Source organism: Ranitomeya imitator, chromosome 10 (genome assembly GCF_032444005.1).
Source record: "Ranitomeya imitator isolate aRanImi1 chromosome 10, aRanImi1.pri, whole genome shotgun sequence".
In the NCBI taxonomy this organism is placed as follows: domain Eukaryota; kingdom Metazoa; phylum Chordata; class Amphibia; order Anura; family Dendrobatidae; genus Ranitomeya; species Ranitomeya imitator.
The window spans coordinates 78,576,972-78,585,630 of NC_091291.1; positions in this window are offsets into that span (position 1 = coordinate 78,576,972).

The following is an 8,659-nucleotide window of genomic DNA, read 5'->3' on the forward strand; positions in this document are numbered from 1 at the left end:
GAGGAAAGAGCAGACTCTTAAAGAAGAAGTTACAGGTCTGTGAGAGCCAGAAATCTTGATTGTTTGTTTGTTTCTGACCAAATACTTATTTTCCACCATAATATGCAAAAAAAATGATAAAAAAAACAGACAATGTGATTTTCTGGATTTTTTTTTTCTCAGTTTGTCTCCCATAGTTGAGGTCTACCTATGATGTAAATTACAGACGTCTCTCATCTTTTTAAGTGGTGGAACTTGCACTATTGCTGACTGACTAAATACTTTTTTGCCGCACTGTATGTCATGTGATTCCTTCTGTCTTTCTGATTGGTCTTTAGAGATTTATAAACTTGTCTTGCTGGTGGTAAGGCTAGGTTTACATTGCGTTAGTGCAGTCCGTTTAGCGCATACGCTAACGGACTGCGTTAACGCAATGTACTAAAAGTGATCGCGTTTGGCGATCGCGCTAGCGCAGATGCCCGATCTGCGCTAGCGAGAACGGACCCAAAAACACTGCAAGCAGCGTTCGAGGTCCATCAGAAAATAACGGAACATCGCTAACTCATGCCAAAAATGGCATGCGTTAGCGATGCGTTACATACATTGCAGTCAATGGGTGCGCTAACGGATCCGTTACATAGCGTTAGTTGCGCTATGTAACGGATTCCATCAGCGGACACCCACTAACGCAATGTAAACCTAGCCCAAGATGAGAGCTTTGACAAAGATCACTGCTGTGATCGAAACGCGTCGCTCTGTCTGCTCATCTGTCATTTATTGTCCCAGATTCTCACATGGAAATTTTAATGATTTTCTAAATAAAGGAGTATTTATTTTTTATTAATGGAGCTGGAAGAGATATTTTTTTTTTCCCATTTGAATTTATCCCCTTAAATCACAGAGATATGTCACACAAAATACTTAATAACTAACATTTCCAAGTTGTCAACTTTACATCAGCATAATTTTGGAACCATTTTTTTGTTTTGTTAGGCAGTTATAAGGAACAACAAGGGTAACAGGAGAAATTGGACCCCAAACGTTGTTGTACAATTTGTCCCGAGTACTGCAGACTTAGATGGCATGGTCTGCGGGTGTCATGTTGCGTTTGCAGAGCCCCTGATGTACCTAAACAGGAGAAACCCCCATAAGTGACCCCATTTTGGAAAGTAAACCCCCCAAGGAACTTATCTAGATGTGTGGTGAGCACTTTGAACTTCCAAGTGCTTCACAGAAGTTTATAATGTAGAGCCATAAAAATAAAATCTTTTGTTTCCACAAAAATTATTTTTTTGGCCCCAGTTTTGTATTTTTCCAAGGGTAACAGGAGAAATTGGACCCCAAAAGTTGTTGTACAATTTGTCCTGAGTACGCAGATATGTGGGTGTAAACCACTGTTTGGGCGCATGGCAGAGCTCGGAAGGGAAGGAGCGCCGTTTGACTTTTCAACGCAAAATTGACTGGAATTGAGATGGGACGCCATGTCGCGTTTGGAGAGCCCCTGACGTGCCTAAACATTGAAACCCCCAACAAGTGACACCATTTTGGAAAGTAGACCCCCTAAGGAACTTATCTAGATGTGTGATGAGCACTTTGACCCCCAACTGTTTCACAGAAGTAACCTAGCCCTAATGGAAAAATGGAAATAAATACATTTTTTTTATTTTATTATTTTTCCCTAACTAAGGGGGTGATGAAGGGCGTTTGATTTACTTTTATAGCGGGTTTTTTTAGCTGATTTTTATGATTGGCAGCTGTCACACACTAAAAGATGCTTTTTATTGCAAAAAATAGTTTTTGCGTCTCCACATTTTGAGAGTTATAATTTTTCCATATTTTGGTCCACAGAGTCATGTGAGGTCTTGTTTTTTTGCGGGACGAGTTGATGTGTTTATTGGTACCATTTTCGGGCACGTGTCATTTTTTGATCGATTTTTATTCCGATTTTTGTTAGTCAGAATGACCAAAAACCAGCAATTCATGAATTTCTTTTGGGAGGGGCGTTTATACCGTTCCACGTTTGGTAAAATTGATAAAGCAGTTTTATTCTTCAGGTCAGTACGATTACAGCGATACCTCATTTATATCTTTTTTTTATGTTCTGGCGCTTTTATACGATAAAAACTATTTTATAGAAAATAATTATTTTTGCATCGCTTTATTCTGAGGACCATAACTTTTTTATTTTTTCGCTGATGATGCTGTATGTTTTTTTTTTGCGAAACAAGATGACGTTTTCAGCGGTACCATGGTTATTTATATCGGTCTTTCTGATCATGTGTTATTCCACTTTTTGTTCGGCGGTATGATAATAAAGCGTTTTTTTTTTGTTTTTTTTACCGCGTTCACTGAAGGAGTTAACACTCATTAAGTCCATGTCTCAGCGACTGCAAGCTGTTATAAAAGCCAGAGGTGGTGCAACAAAATACTAGTGATGTGTTGGAGTGTTTTTTTGTTTTTCATGATTCCATAATTTTTTCCCTCAGAATTGAGTGATTCCATAATTTTTTCCCTATGCTTGGTTAAAAAAAGTAACCATTACTGACTACCACATTTTGGTTATTGATTTCTTTTAGTGTTTCTTAAAGCCAGAAAGTTGCCGTTTGAAATGACTTTAGTTTTGTGCCATGTCTGTGATCTGCTTTTTTTCTACACAATTAAACAACTAAATGAACATCCTCCAAGGTCGGTGACTACATAATTTTTGCCAGGGTTGTACATGTTATATGGTATATTATTATGCCTTGATCTATTTTCAAGGTTATCCGTTTTCACCAGCAGTGCTGATATTTGCTGTGTTGAAAACTTCTTAATGCTTGTATCAGCTATCTGATCCTCAATGGCGCTGACTCTGCCCCGTTTTCTATTGTCTGCAGTTTGTGACGTATACCTGTTATCTCATGTTTAATACCATCAAACTGTATATTTAAAGCAGATAGAGAAGATATACAGTGCACCACTGCCATGAAAACGTCTTTTTGAAGTAGGTTCCTCAGGTCCCTGTATGTTCCCTTGGTCAGATTAGGCTACTTTCACACTAGCATTTTCTGCAATCCGTCACAATGCGTCGTTTTGCAGAAAAAACGCATCCTGCAAAAGTGCTTGCAGGATGCGTTTTTTCCCCATAGACGTGCATTGACGACGCATTTGCGACGGATTGCCACACGTCGCATCCGTCGAGCGACGGATGCGTCGTGCTTTTGCGGACTGTCAGGAGAAAAAAACGCTACATGTAACCGCCCCCACCTCCCCGCACCTTACAATGGGGCAGCGGATGCGCTGGAAAAATGCATCCGCTGCACCCATTGTGCAATGCAGCAAACGCTAGCGTCGGAATCTCTCCCCGACGCATTGCGACGCTAGTGTGAAACCGGTTTTTACGTACCGGTAATAGGATTTTACAGAATCCACGACAGCACCCACAACGAGAGAGGGGATCCGCCCACCTTCCGGACAGGAACCTACAGGTTAAAAAGGGGCGGTCCCCCTCGCCCTCCAGTTTGTGTTCCAGAGTACAAGGGTTACCGCCAATGAATCAGTACATGACAATATCATATTAAACAATACTAAATACCACCACCTCTATAGAGTGAACTCTACGGCACACCTTCCAACAGAGTGCAGGAATAAGAACTAAATACGGGGGGGAATGTATGGGTGCTGTCGTGGACTCTGTAAAATCCTATTACCGGTACGTAAAAACCGGTTTTCCTATCGCGACGACAGCACCCACAACGAGAGACTTTCAAAGACTATTTATCTGGGAGGGACCACAGCACTAAGTACTGAACGGCCAAACTGTAAGCTGGAATTAGCAGATAGATCAAGGCGATAGTGCTTATAAAAGGTGGAAGGTGATGACCAAGTTGCCGCCTTACATATCATTTCAATGGGGACATCTGCCTTCTCCGCCCAGGATGATGCCATGGCCCGAGTGGAGTGCGCCCTGATGCCTTCTGGTGGTGTTACTCCCCTGGCAGAATAGGCAAGACATATCGCTTCTCTAATCCATCTAGCGATAGAGTTCTTCGTGACACCAGAACCTTTTTTCTGATTCTGGAAAGAAACAAACAGAGCCCTACTCTGTCTCCAGCTTTGTGTCCTATCCAGGTATTCTAATATCGCCCTCTTTACATCTAGGGTATGATATTTTTTCTCCTCTTCTGAACCTGGATTTTCATAGAAAGATGGTAAATAAATCTCCTGACTTCTATGAAATTTAGATGCTACTTTTGGTAAATATGCAGGATCAGGCTTTAAGACAATCTTATCCTGGAGAATTATTAGATAGGGAGGATCTACTGATAACGCATGTATATCACTGACCCTCCTGGCAGATGTTAATGCTAAGAGTAGAGCTGTTTTTAAGGTTAAATTTTTTATTGAAATAGAGTCTAATGGCTCGAACGGAGGTTCAGTCAACGCCTCAAGTACCAAATTTAAATCCCAAGGGGGTATTCTTACAATATGGATTGGGTTAGAACGCTGACATGCCTTAATAAATCTAGCAACCCATCTATTACCAGCTATATCACTGTTATATAGAGCTCCCAAGGCTGAAACATGAACTCTTAGAGTGTTGACCGCTAAGCCCAATTCCCAGCCTTTCTGAAGGAATTCTAAAATAGCTGAAATCGGAGCCTTATCTCCTAATGGTTGCTGATGAAACAAAAGGAATTTTTTCCAAATTTTCGAGTAGATCTTTGTAGTGACCTCCTTTCTACTTTTCAATAAAGTAGCTATCAAAGCGTTAGAGAACCCCCTCTCCCTCAGAAGCTCCCTCTCAAATTCCAGGCCGTTAAGTGAAGAGTCTCCAAATTTGGATGATGAAATGGACCCTGAGAGAGGAGTTCCGGAACCACTGGCAACACCCAGGGATCGGTCACAGACATTGTCATGAGGAGAGAGAACCAAGGCCTCCTGGGCCAGAAGGGGGCGATTAAGATCACTCTGGCTCTTTCCTCCCGGATCTTCCTGAGAACTATCGGAATCAGACACATTGGGGGAAAGGCATATGCCAGCTGGAAGTCCCAACGGACACGAAGGGAATCCACTATAAATGGTTGGTCTGTTATATGTAAGGATGCGAACTTCCTGACCTTCCTGTTCCTCCTCGTAGCAAACAGATCTATTGTCGGCAACCCCCACAGATTGACTATCTGATCGAATATCTGTTGGTTTAGGGACCACTCTCCCTGACGAAGGGAATGGCGACTGAGGTAGTCCGCCTCTATATTGAGTTCCCCTCTTATATGTACTGCCGACAGGGATTGTTAGTGTTTCTCGGCCAGGGACAATATCTGTGCTGTAGTGGTCATCAGGGATCGAGACCTTGTCCCCCCCTGATGATTGATGTAGGCTACCACAGTCATATTGTCTGTTTGTATCTGTACATGCGTATTCCTCAGGGATGGTAGTAAGGAAAGAAGAGCCTGATAGACTGCAGTAAGCTCTCTTAGATTCGAGGAATTCTGGGACTCCTGACTCGACCATCGCCCTTGGGTTAGAATGTCTCCCATATGGGCTCCCCAACCGAACGGGCTGGCATCTGTTGTAACTGTATTGTTCGGAGTGATGGTCCAGAGAACTCCTTTTGACAAATGTGCTGGATTGAGCCACCATCTCAGATCGTGAAGAGTGGCGGGTGATAATTTGAACTTTCTGCTCAGAGCACCGTGAAGATCTTTTTCTGCTCGAAGAACTTCGTACTGAAGTATTCGGGTATGAGCCTGAGCCCATCTTACCGCCGATATACACGCAGTCAAAGATCCTAGTAGAGACATTGCGTCTCTTAAACTTAAGTTTGGAGCTTTTCTTACGGCCGTGATCCTTTGAACGATCTTCCGCTTCTTCTCTTCTGGTAGGAAGGATGACTGATCTTCTGAGTCTAGAAGAACTCCTAGGAACATTTGACGTCTTGTGGGTTCCAGTTTTGATTTTTCCCAGTTGATTATCCATCCGAGATCCTGTAGGGATGATATTATGGCATTTACCCTAGACGTACACTGGTCAATTGAATTTCCTACTATCAAAAAATCGTCTAGATAGGGCACCACAAGGGTTTCTCTTTCCCTAATATGGGCCATTACTTCAGAAACAACCTTCGTAAAAACTCTAGGTGCCATGGACAGGCCAAAGGGCATTGCCAAAAATTGAAAATGTTTAATCAGATGGTTTACCCATACTGCCATCCTGAGGAATTGCTGGTGATTTCTGTGAACTGGAAGATGGTAGTACGCATCTTTTAGATCCAAGACCGACATGTAGCACCTAGGAAACAAAAGCTTAGTTGTTGACTTAATGGATTCCATCTTAAAAGCGTGGTACTGAAGATATTTATTCAATTTACGTAAATTTATGATAGTCCTAAAGGACCCATCAGGTTTAGAGATTAAGAATAGCGGAGAATAAAAGCCTGTCTTCTCCTGATGTTTTGGTACTTCTTCAATAACTCGCTTTGTAAGCAATTGTTGAATCTCTAATTCTAAGGCCTGTTGTTGGGCCGGAGTGTCCAGTGATGTTATCACAAAATGATCTGGGGGAGTTCTCAAAAATTCTAATTTTAATCCGGACTCAACCACCCCCATTATCCAGGCACTAGAAGTAATCTTTTTCCATCTATCTGAGAAGAACTTTAGTCTTCCCCCTACTGGTAGATCTGTTCTATCTGTAGTTACGTCTACGTCTTGAGAAAGATGAAGGGTTCTTATAGTATCCACCTTTCTTCTTATGATCTGATGTTTCCGAATCGCGATTATACCCCTGCTGGTCTGGCTGGAATCTCCTGAAGGGCATGCGTCTTCGGAAGGCATTCCTAAAAGTGGGATTAAACATTTTAGGAAATCCCTTCTTCCTATCTTCTGCCTTTGCAAGGATGTCATCCAGCACCGGGCCGAATAGGTACTCACCCCTACATGGAATGGAGCAAAGTTTGGCCTTAGCCTGGGCATCCCCCTTCCATGTCTTTAGCCATAGAGCCCGTCTGGCTGCATTCGAAAGACCTGCCGATCTTGCAGCCAATTTCAGAGAATCAATTGAGGCGTCTGCTAGATAAGCTGCTCCTTCTCTGACCTGAGACAGGGAATTCAGCAACTTATCCCTGGGTACCTTCGCTTTAAGCTGCTCCTCCAGCTGAGTCACCCAGACCATGATTGATCTGGCCGTACAGGTGCCTGCAATAGCCGGCTTAAAGGCTCCAGATGATGACTCCCATAGTTTTTTAAGGAGCATGTCAGCCTTTCTGTCTGAAGGATCCTTGAGGAGCCCTACATCTTCTAACGGAAGTGAGGCTGTTTTTGAAGTAGAGGCTACTGCCGCATCTATTTTAGGAACCTTCATCCACTGTGAGTCATCTTCAAAGGGGTACCTTCTTTTTGCCGCTGAAGGTAAGAACCCTTTATCCAGCTTGTCCCACTCCCGTTTGACCAGATCTTTAACAGAATCCACCACTGGGAAGGCTTTCCGACTTCTCTGGCTCAGCCCAGCGAACATGATCTCCTGGGTTGTTTTTGGTTCTTTACTCTCTGCAAACCCCATAGTTGCACGGACTGCCTTAATTAAGGTTTCCATACCCTCCATGGAAAAGCAAGGTCTTCCCTCCTCATCTGAAGAGGATGCCGAAGAACTTTCCGAACACTCGCCTTCTTGTACTGAAGGGCTGGAATCGGACACCAACTCCACACTGCTTTTTTCATGCCGTCTGGTTTTAAGGGATGATTTTATTTCTTCCCTAATTACTTCCCTCAGATCCGATACCCGGAGAGGGGCCTCTTCTTCTAACATACGACATATGCATAATTGGCATAACTTTTTAACATAGGTGTCAGGTAGAGGCTCTGTGCATACAGCACACTGCTTATGCTTGGATTTGGAGACCTTTTTCCCCTATAATAAAGCATAGTGTAGAAAACGGCTGTATCAGGCAATGGTTTACATATTACACTCACCACTGCTGAAAAAATGTAGAGTACCGGTTTTTGAGGGGGTGAGGCGCGACGTGACGCTGGTTTGCCAGGATCCTGCTGCCCACGTTCGCCGCTATGAGACCTGTGCTCTCCTGCCTGTCGGTGTTCAGCGTCTCCTGCTGAAGACATATTGCCGCACACACATCTCACCTGAGCGCTGCTCCTTTTCAAAAGTCCCGCGCTCCTCCTCCCGGTCTCCTCCGGAAGTCGATCGATCACTTCCGGGTCATAAGCGCCGACCTGCTCCCGCAGCGTCGCGCGCGTGTGGACGACCTAGGGCGGCGTGCCTTCCCCTGGGAACGCCACTTCGGCATTCAGCCGCTCCTTGTCAGACGAGGGGGAAGCTGGACACAGGACTTCACCCGGCGCTGCTTCCGGGCCCCCGACTCTGCCGTTCTCACCCGGACACCGCACAGAGGCTTGGCGGACCCGGGTAGGTGAAACGACCTGTAGGCTCCCGCCGTCCGGACAGGAACCCAAACTGGAGGGCGAGGGGGACCGCCCCTTTTTAACCTGTAGGTTCCTGTCCGGAAGGTGGGCGGATCCCCTCTCTCGTTGTGGGTGCTGTCGTGGCGATAGGAAAAGGAGCCTTAAGCTGTGGACAGAGTACTATGCCATATGCAGTTTCGTGGTCGTTTTGCCCCTCCATCAATGCGGCTGCCTCTCCCATCTCCTACTCACGAGACTCATCCACTCCAGAGCCCCTGTTTATCTGC